The sequence below is a fragment of the Lissotriton helveticus genome, chromosome 2_2, assembly GCF_964261635.1.
Source record: "Lissotriton helveticus chromosome 2_2, aLisHel1.1, whole genome shotgun sequence".
Classification (NCBI taxonomy): domain Eukaryota; kingdom Metazoa; phylum Chordata; class Amphibia; order Caudata; family Salamandridae; genus Lissotriton; species Lissotriton helveticus.
Window position 1 is genome coordinate 174,448,341 of NC_136060.1, and position 18,909 is coordinate 174,467,249.

Below are 18,909 nucleotides of genomic sequence, written 5' to 3' on the forward strand. Positions count from 1 at the left end.
CAGTACCCAGACCATGTACTGTAGAGAGGGAAGAAATACTACCAAGTTTCATGGCTGCATACTTAAACATTTATTTTTAAAAATGCAGAGCCTGTTGTACAACATTCTACGACAATGCAAAAAGGCCCACTGGCTAGGCCTTGCACCATAGACAAAGTTATTTTGCCACTTCATCTCAAGGTAATGAGGCCATATTTGATGCTCCCAGAGCCATACTAATGTCCACTAATTGTTGACACACGAGGCAGCGGCCTAAAATCATCTGGTCATTCACTATCCCTCCTAATGACCTACCCCACAAACAGACCAGTACTGACATACAGCAGAAACAAGAATCTTCAAAGGATCCCGCTCACCTATTGGCCTTAAGAAAGCCAGTGAGGTTTTTTTTTAGTGTGACTCCAGAAACAGCACAAAGACATTGGTGTAGGATTTTACTCTGGCATCACCTTGAACAGCAATTGTGGAATGTAATGGAAGATGCTTAGTTTAGTTGATTTTTCAGAGCCAGGCTACGTAGACTATGCAATTAGTAAATTATTGAAGGGAAAAAAAGCTAAAATTGACTGGGGGAAAACTATTTGGCCAGATCACACCTTGCCTTGAAACAAGCATGCCACAAGACCAGCTCACATCCTTAAAGGAACGTGCAGACCGCTCATGCAAAGCAAGTTACTGTGATCAGCTGTCAAACCACCGAATAGGAAACCACACTCCCGATGGAGTGGGCGGGAAATGTGGCCGCCAACTGCTTTCTGCTTCCCCTACCGCACAATGAACACACCCTGTGGCGTACAGAGCCAATTACAACCGATTCTAAGCGCTGTAAGCCTTGCGCTTGATTTTCAGACAATAAGGACTGGAGTGAAATACCGCCGAACGCCGCAATAGGCAGAAATCTAAACGCTAGCAAAATACCATCGAAACGGCGGGATTCCATTCATAGCTGGTAACTCGAGTACTTTCTGCCGTGAAGAAAGGCTCCATTCCCACGCAACGGGGCGCTTTGTACTGAAGCACAAAGCAGCCCCTTCTCCGGTAACCCACCTCAAGCCAAGAGTAAATGTATGCAAACGCTGACATTTCCGAGTCAATTCGGGGGGGAAGGACTGCGCGGATAATTCATACCTACCTGCGCATAAAAAAAACACACTCAACCCGAAAGAAAAACGAAATGAACGAACTGCTCTGAGCCAAGCAACCATCCCATACATACCATGGTGCTTCGAAACGGGCCTGCCGCGCGGGGCCGCACATTTAGAAGTGCTCTGTATAATGCACTGTTTTAACATTTGAGGAAGGTGTGTTAAACGACCCCACCAACCGGCAAAACAATCCTAAATCAAACAATCATTCATTCATTCATTCATACATTCGTGCATTCATAATTATACGTCCCTGTGTACTCATTTAGTTACATTCAGATTTGTTACTTCAACCTAAGTGCGAATTCACTGCATTCTCAGGGGTGTTTTTGTTCGGCTTTTGAAGGTACTGCATATAAAGACATGCGGGGCTGTCAAAACACGCGGGCCAGGCTGTGGGTGAGACGGGATATGACGTGCGAGACAACTGTCCAAGCACAGCGCACGTATTATTCATGTCACTGGCTGCAAGTGCGGAAACCTTTAGACCTCTTCTGTAACATTTGGAATGTTATCACTACGGTAGGAAAAAAACACAGTGGAAAACACATCACTCGTTATGGCTGCATTAATAGCTAATGTAGAATGAATGATCATATAGTACTGTCCTAGCCATCCATAACTAGACTGACTACCCATTGTATGTAAGAGCAGTGGTTCTACACCTGCGGTCCGTGAGGCCTATTCACGTGGGTCACAACGGTTTAACAAAATTAAATATGAACATTAATACATTATAAGTATATGTAAATGAAGAAGCAACACTGATAATGTGAAAACTTTCTATATTGGATTGTGAATTAGACATATTTCAGTATTTGAGCATTTGTTTGATGTATACCTTTATGTATTGTTTTGAGGTTCAAATCATAGAAATTGCTTAGGCTGGGGGTCCTTGGCTTCGAATGACGACTCAGTGGGCACTCCAGATTCCTGTAATGATTCACTGGTCCACAGAAGTCAGAGGATTGAGAACCGCTGTGTTAGAGAATTGATCATGTGTTCTTCTTAGCGCTGTAGGCGTTTTCAAGGCGCCTTCGGTGTCTGCAATGTGCGTTGCTGTGTAGACCTGTGATATACAGGAGTCAGAGGTCTGAGGAAGACAGCAACCAGGTGAGATGGATGGGAAGGAAGCATTATTGTACAGTGCTGTTCTGGATTTTCTGGAGGTATTGTAGAAAATGCCCCTTTTCACAGCAGTCCTTCCTGATTTTTTGCCTGTTATGGCCCTCGACTTTTTCAGATATTATGACCGTGCACTGACAGTGTAGTTCAGTGTAACAGTCCATGTGATACATTTCTAAACTTGTAATTTTTATTAGGCTCCACCCAATTGAATTGTTGAACTTTGGAGTAAGGCCATGTTAGGTTGGCAGAGAAAATGCACTAATGCTGTGGAAGTCAAATGTCATATATGGGCTGGAGTGTGTATCTACACCACCTGGAATGAGCGTTAGTGCCAAAAGTTCCGCTCAGACACCCCGGACTGGTGCCGTTAACCGTCAGCACGATGAATGCTAGTTTTGATTCTATCCCGTGCCTCTTTAATCCACTACCAGATGCCCTGCCACTTTATCTCTTGCAGATTCCTGCTCTCTCCCTTTGTGAAGGTGTTTCCATATGTCTCTTCTTCCTTCTTTCCACTGGGTTTGTTTTACCCTCTCTTGGTCAATGTCTGATGAGGAAAAATAAGTGTCCGTCACAAAAAAATGAATACCAGTGGGCCCCACCAGCAGCCACAGACTCAAATTCAGTACTGCCATTCACATATATACGACCAACGTGTGAGTCCATTGAGCACCATTGTGCTATGGCTGGACTGCAGATTAAAAGCCCAGCAGGGTCATATGGCAAGAAACTGTGCTTTGCCATGTAGGAAAAGCTGCTTTATAAAATACCCAAGTCACCCCTAGAAGCCCAACAGCACCCATTGGCATTCATTCCCACCAAGAGGCACGTAGGGATGGCATGGAGTGGTCTGGTGGCTGGTCTGGTGGCTGAGTGGACTAATGCGTCTACTGCAAGGGCCTGTTCTTCGACCTCATGGTCACAGGTTCAAATCCCGGCGGGTCCACTCAGCCTTTCATCCATCTGAGGTCGATAAATTGAGTACCATTGAGTTGGGTAACAACAAACTTCTGTTATTCAGCGCCAAGATACCCGTAGTGGTGAACGTGCGCTTTATTTTATGTTATGTAGGTCTGTTGTAGCTCCTGAAATCAGACACTTGATATTGATGTGAAATTGTGAGTGGGAATAGAGTGAAAACTGCATATGGAAAAAAAGAGATGGGGTGATGTGTACAGAGGCCATTGAAACTTGGGTTGTATTACTACAGTTGTTTGTGGGTGGTATAATAGATTTGTGACCAGTTAGGATATGATAAACTACCCAAACAATAAGCAATATCAAGAAACCGCACTACAGCTTCACATGGCTATCCTGCCCATAGATACACTGGATAGGGTAGATGCACCCAGGAGTTCTGAAAGGCACAATCATAAATGGCACGAAACGACAACAGACACACCGAGCGATAGGATGCTTGGCATTTTATCTACCACTCAGTATGCTCTCAGAGGTTTTTTTGTGTGTTCAATGGGAAACATTGGAACATATGGGGGTGAATGATTGACTTCGCAAGATATGATAGCATCATTACTGACAATATTATCCAAATAGACAGTTGTGTCGACAGCTGAAACTATGCTTTGAAGTTATGTTTATGAAAACATGTTTTTTTGTTTCAAAAGAGAAAAAAATAAGTCACTCAAAGTGTGCCCTGTACATCCACATGTCTGGGTGTATAATATATAAAAGAGGGACACGCTATAGATATTAAAGCGTAGTATGCCCTCAGAGCGAACAATTACATAAAGCTGTTTGTCACTCTGTTGGTGGAGCTACATTGTCCATTAGCAGGCCTAGTTATAAATAAAAGTATTTGTAATGTATCTTTATCTGTCTAAGTGAAAGAACTTTCAATCACATTTATTTTCTACTAGATATTAAAAGTCTAGTTCAATGAGGAAAGGAGACAGGGACTTTAAAAAGTGCATTTTGTGCTGCCTGAGAATAAACTTGTTGAGAACTGGTTTTCCAAATGATCCTGCTTCATGGAATACATACACATTCCTTGAAATGCGTCAACAAGTCTCCTTATGAAGGGAAACTGCTGGCTGCAGGAAGGCTAGACTGGTGTTGAGCATGCCCACTTAGCGGGGACTAGGAGAGAGGGAGTAGGAACAGCCTGCAACAGAAGTGTAGCTTTTCCTTCAAGTGGGATCTCAAAGGAGGATCTCAGGAACGGGAGCCATTTACACCAAAATCCACCCCAGACATTCTGCCTGCGCTCGTAATAGGAGGGAAAACTGGTTACTGCAATGGCAGAGTAGAAGCAATCTCATCTCCATAGGGAAGTAGCCAGTGGCACCTGGCATTATTCGTGGGTGGTAAAAAAAAATAAAAAAAATAAAAGCAAAACCTAACTTGCAGCAGCTGACCCGCGTCTCTGCTCCAGCTGTCCTCAGACCGAGGGACAGGAAGCACAGAAAAGGCTCTCCTGACCAATCAACGCTGCAATGCAGCATTGTGATAGGTGTTGAGCATCCTGGTTCGATGCTGAACCAGGGAATGGCGGCCTGGGCATGTTCTCCATGAAGGCTATAATGCAGCCTGCATGGAGAACGGGGGAAGTGCGCATGACTGTTTTGTTCAGCCCAAGAGGGCCGACCAAACAATCATTGCGCACATAGTAGTGGGCAAACCACTCCTCCTCTGCTGTGAGAGCAGAGCAGCCCGCCCACAAAGGAAACATAAAACGAAAGTTATTATCATTTTATATTTCCTTTACTTTACTGCTCAAACGCAGTGGGGCGACGCTCCTCTCCCATAGCGGAGGAGCCGCCCCTGGAGGTAACTAGAAAGAAGGACGAGGCCCTAGGGACCTGAAGGGTTTGCAGTAAACTGAGACAGGAAGTGCTGAGAAAGGCAATGGAGGTTTGATCAGAACGTTGTCAGGACAGGATACAGGAAATTCTCTATTCACTGTCTAGGGTACAAGTAAAAACTGGCACCTCAATGCCATATCCTCAGATCCTGTATCTGAGACGAAACATCTGGGGCAAGAATACTGAACAAAAACCCTGACTGGTACCCAGGCATTGCTCTCGAAGGATCAACTTGACGCCTTCCTGTTGCTGCTACATGGACACAAAAGGCAGTGGTGCTCCCTGCTTTGAGGAAGGCCCGGCTGACCCTGAAAGAGCACTGGCACCTAGAAGCTTGCATGGAGGACCCAAGGGCTGTAGGAAGCACCAGGAGTTACGTTCACAGCGTCAAGAAATATTGGAATTCTTAGTTGTAGTAGGAAACAGAGGCAGAGCGGCATAGAGCCGGGACTGGACCCCCTAAGAAAACCCTCAGGAATATTAGAAGCACTTGAGTGTCCCAGTTACTTGGAGTTCTGGATACAATGAACTAAAATGTCAAGCAGGCCTTAGCAATGTCAGTTAAGTGGATCACGTCAATGAGAGGAACTTAATATTCATCCATGTGCAAGTAAAATACAGTAAAGCATCTTATCAATAGTTCTGGGCAAGGTTTGTTACCACATCTGAATGCAATGATATGAATCAATTGTGAATACGATTGCATAACTTGAGGACAGAACAGGAACTTTGTCCATTTTAACTGTTACATTGAACACATGCAGCCAGATTCATCACGCCAAAATCGGCTCGCAAAGGGCCAGATTCTGAGAATCTGGCCCTTTGCGATCACTATTTTTGCATTTGGGATTCATCATCCCAAATGCAAAAATCTCAATTCTAAAAATCGCTAAATTGCGAATACTTGCATTTAAGGAATCTTAATTTGAGATTCCTTAAATGCAATTCATAAACAATTTTAAAATTGCCAATTCGAAATCTGGGGCCGCTATTTACCGCGAAGTCTAACTACGTGGTAAATAGCGAAAACTTAGAAAAATGCACTTTAGTGCATTTTTCTAAGTTGTATGTTACATTCACACTTGTCCTTTGGACATGTGTGTGCGCAACACCAGTGTACATTACCATTTCAGGGGTGCTACAGGGTGTCCTTTGGACACCCTGGCACCCTTGAAATCGCTTCCTTATTTGGGATTCGCTATTTGCTAATCGCAAATAAGGAATGAATGGGACAGCCATTCCTTATTTGCGATTAGCAATTAGCGAATCGCAAATAAGGAAGCAGTAGAAATCGCAAAAAATATTGCGATTCCTACATGCATACCGTTTTGCGAGTCTTTAATAGCTATTCCTTAAAAATCGCTATTAAGGACTCGCAAAACAGGACTTTGATGAATCTGGGGGTTGGTTCCTTGTGAGAAGCTCTATGGATGGATTACGTACACAAAGAACACCCGTGTACAGAACAGGAACATGTAACAGCATATTTTGTAGTTAACATCTGCACTGTAGATCTTGCTAAACTACAAGATGCCCCTATGCCCAACAACCAAATGTTTCAAGAGAGCCAGATCCAAAATGGCTTATTAACAATTATGTTGTCTTAGTTTAAACCTGGTGTGGGTTACAATCATTAAACTGATAAACTGAAAAGAAATGCTAGAGAGTGGCATCTGTTAAAATAATTGTAAATTTATTACCATTAAATATATGGTTATTTCTGGTTTGTTCCTACAATGACTTGAGATGTGCTTATGGATAAGAGGGTAAAATTTAGCAGCAATACCAAAACTGAAATGGAAAAATGGTGGTGTACTTCTTACTCTTCTTCGTAATGTTTTTAAATATAAGGATTCCTCAATTGCTTTTTATGCCTGCTTAGTTACATTTTATCTACCTCATTCTTTCACAACAGATGGTGAATTAGGACAGCCTGTTATGTATATAGATGCAACTAAATATGTGCCTTCTGTTTTGGGAATCTGACTTCTATTCTCCATTGACAAACCGCACTGAGATCCAAAAGTGAACACCTTATAGACCAGCCTTAAAGCACCTGAAACTACCTAGAAGAGAAAGAGTGTTCTGAAAACACATTCCTAGAAATGTTACTACACATGATTATGCTCAGAGCATAAGTCATATTCTTAGTCCACAAATGACCCCATTGTGAACAGCAAGAGAACATTTCAGCAATGTCTAACTTAAAGCACGCTGTATTAATCAAGAGACTTCACCCAAAAACAACAGAACATAACACCCAGAGAGGACATGCCTGTGACGGCTGGTACAGCAGACTGACAGAGCTTGCATTCCTCAAACACCCGGCGCTGTCCCTAGGCACAGCACCGGAGAAGCGACTGAAAACCCGTGAGCACAGACTGCCCAGCTTGGGGCCCGGCTCGCCAGACACCTCGTCGCCACTGTGTCAATTCAGCAGAGTTACTTTTAGAAAACGGATTGCTGCCTCACTTTGGACTCGCTAGTCGGAGCTGGCATCAATCTGTCAAAGATATATACCTTTAATAACTGCACAGTTCACAAGGCAGGGGAGCCATCTCAAGAGAAATGACAGAGAGGGGCACCGGGTGACTGGGGAGCGCTGCTGTCCCCAGACAAGGATTACAACAATTTAAAAACAGCATTACCTAATATGTGTACACAAAATGGTCCGATTATGTGGACTAATGTGGGAATGTGTGTGGGATATTGAGCGTGTGTGCGCAACTTCTTCATAACCATGTGGTGAGTTCCTAATACCAGTCAGGACTGTAAGGCCGGGCTGCCCTGTGGCAAAACTGCAGGGTACCGGTCATGCACCTATATGGGCAACCCTGTGTGCAGCTACCAGGCAACTCACTCCTTCGAGCACCTGCAGACAGCCCTCTGCAGACAGGAGACGGGTAGATGTCTGCCGCAAGGTGGAAAGAGAGTGATTTAGAAACATGCAGATTAAAAAAATTTTAAGACCTGCCCAGTGGTGATATTTCTGTTCAACAAAGCCAAATGCAAAGTCTATGTCTATGTACTGGTTCTTGTTGAGCGCATATATCACCCTGGGGTCTCATAGCGCTTATGCCGAGTCTCAGAAACAGACAAGAACGATGACTGAAAGAGAGGGTAGATTAAAATAGCCAAGTCTTGAGGGACTTACGGAACTTCTTGTGGTCAATCTCAGTGCGAAGGTGGAGTGGCAGGGAGTTCCAAAGAGTAGGAGCTAGTTTTGAAAATGATCTGCTGATGTTCTTGATTGTACGAACCTTTGGAATTGTTAATAAATGTTTATTAGCAGAACTAAGAGTTCTTGCTGGCTGATACATTTTCAGTTTGTTAGCCAAGTAATGAGGACCCTGTCCGTGGAGTTTTATGGACAAGACAGCAGATTTTTAAATTAATCCGCTACTTGACTGACAGCCAATGGAGAGCCTTCAAGCTGGGTGCAGAGGGTGAGCGAGGGGGAAGGTTTATAAGCAGCCTAGCAGCTGTATTCTGCAGAACCTGGAGCTTAGTTAGGAGTTCTTTGTTTATGGACGTGAATAGGGCGTTCCCATAATCCAGATGGCTGACGATTAAGCCCTGGATCAATGGCATTTGGGAAGGTAGTGTGACCCATTTAAAGATTTTGTGGAGGGCATGCATTAGCCAGTGGCAGGTACGCGCTACATGATTGACAATCAACTCTCCATGTGTGACCATGTCAATTATTACGCCATGGGTGCGGGCTGTTACTATTGGATGGGGGCAAGTACCCAAGGTAGAAAGAGACATTTATGTCACAAATACGGAAGCGACATCCCTGAGAGGCGTGGTGTTGAAGTTTACTTAAACACAGGTGCAATTTGGAAAGACCATGTGGGTTTGCCTCGAAATGTCCAAGTCCATGTGGAGGGACCCTGAATGTTGGGGAGAGGGGGGTGGCTGCTGAGGTTAAACCGGTTTCTAAAAGATTCATGTTGCGTAGCCAGGAGTACAAAGTCAAATGCATAACACTGCCCTGCCATGTACCACACATCAGGCGTTAGACTAACGCATTTCAGTGTGGTGGTCCGCATTACCGCACTGAAATGCAGTCACACGTTTATAGTGCCCCAGCTGTCTGCCGGAGTGCTGCTATTTAGTACCTCCAGACTGTGCAAAGCTTAACTGCCAGTACGCGGTCGCGCGGCAGGCTTGGGAGCTCGCTCAGCTCGTGGCTGGCTACAATATTTCATTCAGCACCGCACGTCACAGCAGTGTCAAGAGAGTCTTCACTCTCATGTATTTATTTGCCAAATCACTGGCGACATAGGCAGGCCTGGCTGGCCGCCTGTGTCGCGACTGATGGGCAGTTTAAGTTGTCAGCCAGCGGAAGCCTGCAGCTGCAGGTGGCTCGCACCATTCGGCCCGCGTTAAATGAGACAAGAACTGTGGCCACCGCCAGAGAGTGTGGTGGTGCGGTGTGCCTCATCAGCCTGGCTGAAACTGCAGTGTGGGTCTGTCGGAGTGTCCTGGACCGCGGCGTTGCCCGTGACAATACCAGGGGGGAGTCGTCGGCTGGCCTATAAAGTCAATGGAGCTCGCAGCTGACACAGAGTAAGTGCTAATCGTCTTCTCCTTGGCTTCCTAATATAATTAAATTTAGGAGTGGCAGCACGTCATTCAGCCTAAAGTTACAGCTGAGAGTACCTCTGCATAGCAGTCTGCACAATTTAAGTTGTGTTCACTTCAACCAAATAAGTAAAAGTTACAGCGTAGAGCTCTACAATACGTTGTACCAGCCACCAGTCACACTGACTGCAGTCTCCAAATTTGAGTACAGCCGTGTATGTCAAGTTAGTACAGCTGAGAGATCTGCATTGTAGTCACTTTAAGCCGTGTCTGCACAATTGAGTTCGGCTGTGACTGTAGTGAGGCTGGCTCAGGTCTGCTTTGTGTAGGGGCCTCTCAATCCTGTTTGTACATTCGAGTCCCACATAGGACCAGTGGGTTAGTGAAGCCCCCGCTTAAGCAGCTAAAGCGGGGGCTGCCACAGGGAAGGCGAACTTTATCTCAATAAAACGTTATTTGTGACCTCTTCTGTCTGCAGACAAAATGTTAATAAATAATGGATAGGGAACACCATGACAGGTGTGTGACTGTAGGCAAAGGAAATAGAAAAAGGAAATTCACAATGATGAACAAAGGGGGACAAAACCGAGAGAGGAACAAACAGAAAAAAGTGTGCATGAGAAAAAGATAAACTAAAAACCAAGATACAAAATATGGGTAGAAAGTAAAGAATGAACAAGAGAAAAAAAAATAAAGGGTGAAAGAAAGAACAATGAAACGAAAAAAAGGTGAAAATTAGGATACACAGTTGTAGGAATGAAGGGATGGAAGAGTGAAAGAATAGAGTGAACGCATAAAAGGATGGAGTGATAAAGTGAAACAACGGATAGGTATAAGGGAAAACAGATGTGTGTTACGTTATTGGTGTTTATATAACTCGCCTATCACCCATGAGGGCATTAGCGCACGTAGAGATGAAAGAGTGAAAAGACGGAGATAAAAGGATGAACGAGTGGTTGTAAGGTGAATGGACAGATAATGCGTGTGAAAGGATGTATGAAAGGGTGAATGGATGGATGGAAAGGTGAAAGGATTGACAGATGAATAGATAGAAGGGTGAAAGTATTGATAAAACAGATGGGAGGATGATGAAAGGGTAAAGGGAACCCTTCTTAGTAAGGTCAGGTTTGCTCACTTTGCGTGCTTGTTTTCAGAGGTATGGTTAAAGTGGGGGTTGTTTTAATTTTGTAGCTACTCCCTTGCGTGGGACTGAGAGCCTAATTTGATGATTGCCACAATCCTGCCAAGTACCACGCATCAGGGGTTAGACTAACACATTTCAGTGTGTTGGTCCGCATCACCGCACTAAATGCATTGTCACGCATTTATAGCACCTCAGCTGTCTGCCGGAGGGCTGCTGTTTAGCACCTCCAGGGACTCCGCTAAGCTTAGCTTGCAGTGCGCGGTATGCGCATCGCTTGCGGCAGGCTTGGGGGCTGGTTCAGATCGCGGGTGGCTACAATGTTTTACCCAACAGTGCAGAAACGTCACTGACATCACGCAAGTGTCACGAGATTGATCTGTTTAACAATACGATCAGGTTCCATTTCTGGTGCATTTCATCAGTTTTGAAGATCTTATAGTTTCTTGCAGCTCAAATGGGTGTTATTTCTGATATTTATATGTTTTCCTCGTCTCATTGCTTGGTTTTTTGCTCCCGAGACAGTGTTACTCATAGTTGTTGAATGTCAAAATGGCATGGTCCACGGTTCCTGTGCATTAATAATACGCACTGAAAAAATAATGATTATGGCGATGTAAAAAAGGCTTTCAAACTCCCAGTGGGAATTAGGAGAGCCCCAGAATCCGTCTCTTCTCCGCACCAGAGTACTCCACCAAATAGAAATCAAAGACGAAAAGGGTGGGCTAGCGTTCAATAGAATTCATTCTTTTTTAGCAGTGTTAGACGATGAAACACTCTCCACAGAGAAGCAGGGAAGAAAAATAGAGTAAATGGATACCAAACGGGTTTTATCAGAGAGGGAGTGTAAGTTCAGGAGAAGGCAGAGAAGAGGGTGGAGACCGAGGGGCCTGTTAGGCGAGAATCTGAAAGGAAATCAGCAGAAGAAAATACCCGCTGGTCCTTATGTGCAGTGAATTCCAAGGGTCTGATTTCTGTACGTCAGCATACGGAATCACAATAAGTCAGAGGAAGCGACACTGGACAGATAGAACCACGTCATGTAGGATTCGTTATACAGTCTTCTATGCTTCACCGTGAACACAGCATTTTGTCCAGACCACGCAGATATTACAATGACCGAAAACCTGAATAAAATGTTTGCTCCTTCAGTTCTTTCTATGTTATAGTAGTTCAGGCCAAAAAGTTGCAAACTAAGTTTCCAGACGTACGTAAAGACAGCCAGTTCCTAAATTCATGCCCTGTTTGTTCTTGCGAGGGTATCCAATGCCAGGAAATGCCCTGCCCTCCTTCCTTTTGGGCCAACACTGATTCAGCAAGAAACCAAACCTCGTTCCTGAACGTCTTACAATCAAAACCCACCTTGGGAATAGTGGAATTTTGATGAGATGAGCGTTCATATGGGGCTTAATGTATTTCCCTTTCAAAAACAGACAATTTATATTTGACAGTGATTTGTGGTTTGTCATAACTGAGGTTTTGGTAGGTGTAACGTGTACTGCCTTCTCACAATACTGATATAAAGACCGTCCCAGTAACTGGAAGTCCACTATCAAGCTAAATAATATTTGAATTCCCAAGTCAGCTTCCTTCATTTAAATGATGTGTTATACAACACATTATAAGCAATTCTGCAGCGTATAAGTACTATACATAATAGCCGTTGATGATACTCAATTTAATGGTATTAAATTGTATGCCCTCTGAAAGATGGAAGGCAGAGACTTTCTTGCTGTACTCGAACTTGTGACCTACAGATTACTGCATGTTTATGCCTAGAGTTCTCAGCTCACTGAGCCATCATACCAGCTACAGGAAGGTAAAACTCTCGCGGAGGGGTTGTGTGTTCAGCTCTCTGGAAGCCTCCGTTTAAAGACTAGAGGTTTAACCACTACCATTACAATCTGAATATTTTTTAGTGAATGTCACCCAGCCATGAACTATAACACATGTGTTGTATGCTAAGAAACCAAAGGCCATATGTATCAACGTTAGTAGTTGTAATTTCCAAATTGTGATTAATACTGAATTTGTAAATCACAATTACCCATGTATGAAAATTATTCTTAAAAGTGCGATACATAGTGGGGCGCAAATCGACCTACCACATGATTATTACTGAATTTGCGACCCACTAGCAATCAAAGTTGTCACAGGGATGGTGGCTTGTTGAGGTCAGCAGACCACCATGTCTGTAATTGCTTTTAAATAAGTGATGTAAAAAAAAAAAAAGTTTATGCAACCGGTTTTTCTTAACGGGATGCCTTAAAAAAGAAAAGCTTCTTGTTTTAACTTATGTTTGTGTATGAAGACGCAGAGGACCGGTGGACTCTTCTGCCTCCTATTAAACATTTTATTCTATACATTCACAAAAGGAAAGGGTCCAGTCATACAAACCATTCCAATTTGGTATTTGGAAGGGTTACCCCTTCGCAGTACCAAATTGATATTTTTTCGCAAACCTAAATTGCAATTCGCTAACATGCTATCAAATCGAAATTTGGGTTTATACATACCAAAATGATTTTTTGCAGTTGAAAACGGGACAATTCTGCAAATTAGCCTGTTTGCGAGCACCAAACAGCTTGATAATCTGGCCCATAGTTTTTTAGATTGAACACAAATTCGTTTGCATGGCAATATATCAAGGTCTGATATCGACCTAGAGATAATCACACTGCTTACATCCCCTACCACTACATTGTCCAGGTAAGCATTTATATAGCGTTCTTAACTCCACATCTAATTATCGAGACTTCTTCGTGATGCAGTGATTAAATCAATGTAGTTGATGCAATATTGTCATCATTTTCATACAACACATGCCTTACAGTGGTCATACACCATTAGAATCATTGTCTATAGTAAGCTGTAAGATACAAGACAAAAAAAACTCAAACCATCCAAGGTTTATGTCATGGTAAATAGCATTAGACAGACATAACCTTAAACACTTTAGAGCACGGTTTACTGCTTTTAATGAGGGTAATGCCTGGGTTATGCATTTACTTCAACTATCCCAATTATTTGACTTGCTTGTCTCCACACTCTTGGAAAAAGAACCTTTGAAGTCCAGGACACAAGGATCATCTGCTGAATCAGAGTATCAGAGTCTGTGGTCCTTGGAGACAAGACAACTTGATCTCCACAGTCTCCCATCTTCCATGGGAGACAGGCTCATCACTGATCTGAACCCCTGTGGAAATTTCAGGTGTAAAATGAATCCCAAAGAACCACAAACGTCAGGAAATTATATAACTAAGCTGCGTGGTGTCAACTCTACCAGGAATGCGAGCACGAGGCTCTGGAGCTGAAAAAGTTCATAGTTTGAACTTCACTAAGAGAAACATCTATGCTGTGGACAAGCCACGCTGCAAAAATAGACAGAACTAAATTAAAAATGTAAATATGTCAACCTGAGTTGTCTTATGTTTACAAAAGCGAACAAACACTGTCACTGAGTTTTTAAACCACTAGAAATTCAAGTTCCTACTGTATGCTAATATTTACAGTGTCAAATTGACGACCTACGCCAAGTGGGGTCAATTCTTCTTGAGGGTCCTGGATCATACACATACTATAAATTCCATTACCAGTTACATTTGTTCAACCCTGACCATATATTTTAACTATGTGTGGGTATACACTGAATGATTATTTCAAAAAGATGTCATGCCCTGTAAAAGAGAAGGAAAGAGACAGGCTCCAGGGTCCTTAATTCAGAGCCCAACGAGAAAGTCAATGGTTAGGCAAGAGGCCCTACAGAGGGCTACCTCATGATCAGTAGCAGATATGCTTGACGCTGGGTAGGGACAAGGCAAACTTCTCAAATATCACTCCCAGCACGACTGACCTCCTCCAAAATGATATTCAAGAGCAATACTGTGTCTCGGCAAAATTCAGGTTAATTCTTAAAAAATATTATTATTTTGTGGCATAGAAAAGTCAGATCTGGTAGTCCAGGGGCAAAAAGGTAGAGATATTGTCAAGCAAAATAAACTTAGTAGCGGGGAACGCTTAACTAAATTTGAATTTGAACCCCATATTTGGAGTCCGTGGCATGAGAGCTAAAGAATGCCCAGAGGTGTTTCATCTGTTTTAATAAAGCGCACAGGGCACATTCTTTGGACACCTCGAGAAACGCACACAACTGTAATGTATTTTAAACTGGTTGTTCATTGCGCCGAATGGTTTTGTGATTAATTACGTTTTGTATGTTGTAAGGCCACAAACGTTATCTCAAATTGTTTTTATGGATGAATGTTGTGGAAAGTTTTAAATAACCGATGCAATGAATTGAAATTAAAGTGATGAATGGTAGTGGTGTTTTCTTGGATATACACACACACACAAAGTAAAAAACAACACGGTGGAACAAAAAAATACATAACAAGGAAAAGGAGACCTGCACTGGGACAGGAACAGACTAATTTGCATATAGCCAGGTTCTGAGCTGGGATGGTGCAGTGAGCTAAAAAACAGTGATGGATTAAAACCATGATCTATTGACTTGGTAAGAGTATTCTGCATCATTCAGAAGCTCTGTCCATCACCACCCCCCTTTTCCAAAATCGGTTTGATCCACACTATGTGTGGGAGGGTATACTCAGACGTGAGTCCCTTGCTCATTGCACCATCAGGATTCAGGCAAGCCGGGCCGAAGAAGGCTGTGATGCCAGAAACCGGTCCCCGGAAGCTTGTTTCCTTCCCAGTATAAGAATTGGCTTGGTAGTTTGGTTTGCCCTGTTCCCATCATGCACTGGGACAGGAACAGACTAATTTGCATATAGCCAGGTTCTGAGCTGGGATGGTGCAGTGAGCTAAAAAACGGTGATGGATTAAAACCATGATCTATTGACTTGGTAAGAGTATTCTGCATCATTCAGAAGCTCTGTCCATCACCACCCCCCTTTTCCAAAATCGGTTTGATCCACACTATGTGTGGGAGGGCATACTCAGACGTGAGTCCCTTGCTCATTGCACCATCAGGATTCAGGCAAGCCGGGCCGAAGAAGGCTGTGATGCCAGAAACCGGTCCCCGGAAGCTTGTTTCCTTCCCAGTATAAGAATTGGCTTGGTAGTTTGGTTTGCCCTGTTCCCATCATGCACTGGGACAGGAACAGACTAATTTGCACATAGCCAGGTTCTGAGCTGGGATGGTGCAGTGAGCTAAAAAACGGCGATGGATTAAAACCTTGATCTATTGACTTGGTAAGAGTATTCTGCATCATTCAGAAGCTCTGTCCATCACCACCCCCTTTTCCAAAATCGGTTTGATCCACACTATGTGTGGGAGGGTATACTCAGACGTGAGTCCCTTGCTCATTGCACCATCAGGATTCAGGCAAGCCGGGCCGAAGAAGGCTGTGATGCCAGAAACCGGTCCCCGGAAGCTTGTTTCCTTCCCAGTATAAGAATTGGCTTGGTAGTTTGGTTTGCCCTGTTCCCATCATGCACTGGGACAGGAACAGACTAATTTGCATATAGCCAGGTTCTGAGCTGGGATGGTGCAGTGAGCTAAAAAACGGTGATGGATTAAAACCATGATCTATTGACTTGGTAAGAGTATTCTGCATCATTCAGAAGCTCTGTCCATCACCACCCCCCTTTTCCAAAATCGGTTTGATCCACACTATGTGTGGGAGGGTATACTCAGACGTGAGTCCCTTGCTCATTGCACCATCAGGATTCAGGCAAGCCGGGCCGAAGAAGGCTGTGATGCCAGAAACCGGTCCCCGGAAGCTTGTTTCCTTCCCAGTATAAGAATTGGCTTGGTAGTTTGGTTTGCCCTGTTCCCATCATGCACTGGGACAGGAACAGACTAATTTGCATATAGCCAGGTTCTGAGCTGGGATGGTGCAGTGAGCTAAAAAACGGTGATGGATTAAAACCATGATCTATTGACTTGGTAAGAGTATTCTGCATCATTCAGAAGCTCTGTCCATCACCACCCCCCTTTTCCAAAATCGTTTTCTTGGATATACACATACACACAAAGTAAAAAACAACATGGTGGAACAAAAAAATACATAATAAGGAAAAGGAGACCTAAAGCTGAAATAATGACACAAAGTTAAGAAAGGTTGGGTCGAAGTGCTGTTGGCAAATTTATAAGGTGCAGCTTTGGTGAACAAATAAAAAATATATATATTTATAATTTCACAGACGAAACGCGTCTCTCTTTTCGTCTACAAGTGCAGTCTCTCTCTTACAGAGGTGAATATATGTATGTTCTAATACCTGAACCGGTCTCCTGCCGCCTCTCCCCTAATAGTAAGTGTACAATATTTACAAAGCAAAATCATAGAACGTGAGTTGTTACTTATTGTTATACTTTGGGTTATTATGCTTTTTCCTACAGGCAGGTCCGATGAAACAGAAAAGAAATAGAGATTCGAAAAAGAAGTAAAACAGATTTGCTTTTAGCCATCCAGCCATCCCTCATTTTAACAAAAGGAAGTGACAAGATAACGTACAGTCCCCCTGTCGAGAAATGCTTTGAAGTTTAACACTGTTAAATATTAGCTCCAGTTGTCATTATCAGGGAGTGTCCCCTCGCCCCACCAAGAGCCACAGTGGTCAGATCCCTGGTGCAACTAGTTTGCTGTACCAGCATGAATTAGAAATCTAGTTGGACTACAAGTTGTACACAACCCGCACAACCATACTGTGCTGGTGGCGTTTTCTGGTCGCGGTTAGTCCCTCTAGATGAGTTCAGGGACACAGTGGAACTCTAAACCCTCATTCGCAAATGAATAACACACTCAAGATAGCACTAAGACACACGGGGTACAACTGTAATGTTTTAATTTCTAAAACCCAAGTCTATTGCATAACATAGGAATGGTAATCGCACAGAAAGTAGCACTGCCTAACATGACCCGTGAAAACAAGATGAACATTCCTAACATGGTTAGTGCATTCCTAGCATCCGAACATCCTATTGCTACTTCTAAGCTCTATACTACATTTTAGCATAAAATAGAAAACCTTTAAATTGAGTTTAAGATGGAACAGCATACCTGTCTCTGAAAGAAATAGCTGTTTAGGTAATCTCCATCATAGCCCTTGCCCAGGAATAGCAAGCAGTGCCGGGCTGAAGGCCATTGCTATGTGCCACTTTCGGACCCCTGAGGCGCCCCCGATTGGGGCTGATTTGGCATAGACCTCTGACCTGATAGTTCAGTCACAAAGCCTCTCTGACTTATGGTCAGATACCTGAGTTTTTATAGCATCTGATCCCTGATCTCATCTCTTGTTTGTAAGACTGGTCACACTAAAGTCCCAACAAGACAAAATAAGTATAGCAATAAATGCATCATCTAGATTCACTTGAAAACATTTTAACCTCCACTGTAAGCGTCCAAATGTATATGGCAGTGACCATATAATAAATAACTAACATATGTCAACCTAAAGAGGAGGCGGGCATGATGGTAACCAGTCTGCGTGTCTAATCTTCACACTTTGTAATAGAAATGTATGGGTTTGCAGGCAAGCACATAAAAAAGTAGAAGTATTTACACGGTCCCTGTCACAGTGTCCATGACACAATTACTCCCATGTTTGGAGAACATTTCTGACTTTTTGTGAAAGTATGAAGACTTTAAAGAGAGCTCCTTGAAAGCTGCGAGAGCCACAGTATCCACAAGTACGTGTAAATGTATAGACTTGCCCATTCAGAAATGTAACCAGTGTAATCCTTTTCTTATACCACTGCCAACACGGGAAGTGGTTCATCCCTTGCAACACTCGACCAACAATAAATGCTGTCTTGAACAATAGTAAATCTCTGATCACTTTCAGGGTGGCAAGCTAGTTAAAAAGGATTGATGAATACTCACAAGCTTGTAGCTTTGTGCGCGTTCAACAACATTTGTGGGTCGCCCATCCCTGAAAAACCATCAGCATGTCCAAGTGAGGATGTTTTATCACAAGACACATTGTGTCGTACTGGTGTAATAGTATATGCAGTAACTGCTTTTAGGAGTACACATTCAGGTTTTGCAATAAAGTTGAATTTGCACTGCCAATGGCTGCTTTTGTGGACCCAAAATCACTCAGGTGAGCAAATACTTTAATGAAT

At 43.2% G+C, this 18,909-nt stretch overlaps 1 protein-coding gene across 1 annotated transcript in view; it reads right to left on the reverse strand.

The window, feature by feature from the left end:
• The window catches only part of LIMCH1 (LIM and calponin homology domains 1), a 990,782-nt gene that overhangs the window by 593,324 nt on the left and 378,549 nt on the right, over nt 1–18,909 (reverse strand). The window lies entirely within an intron of this gene.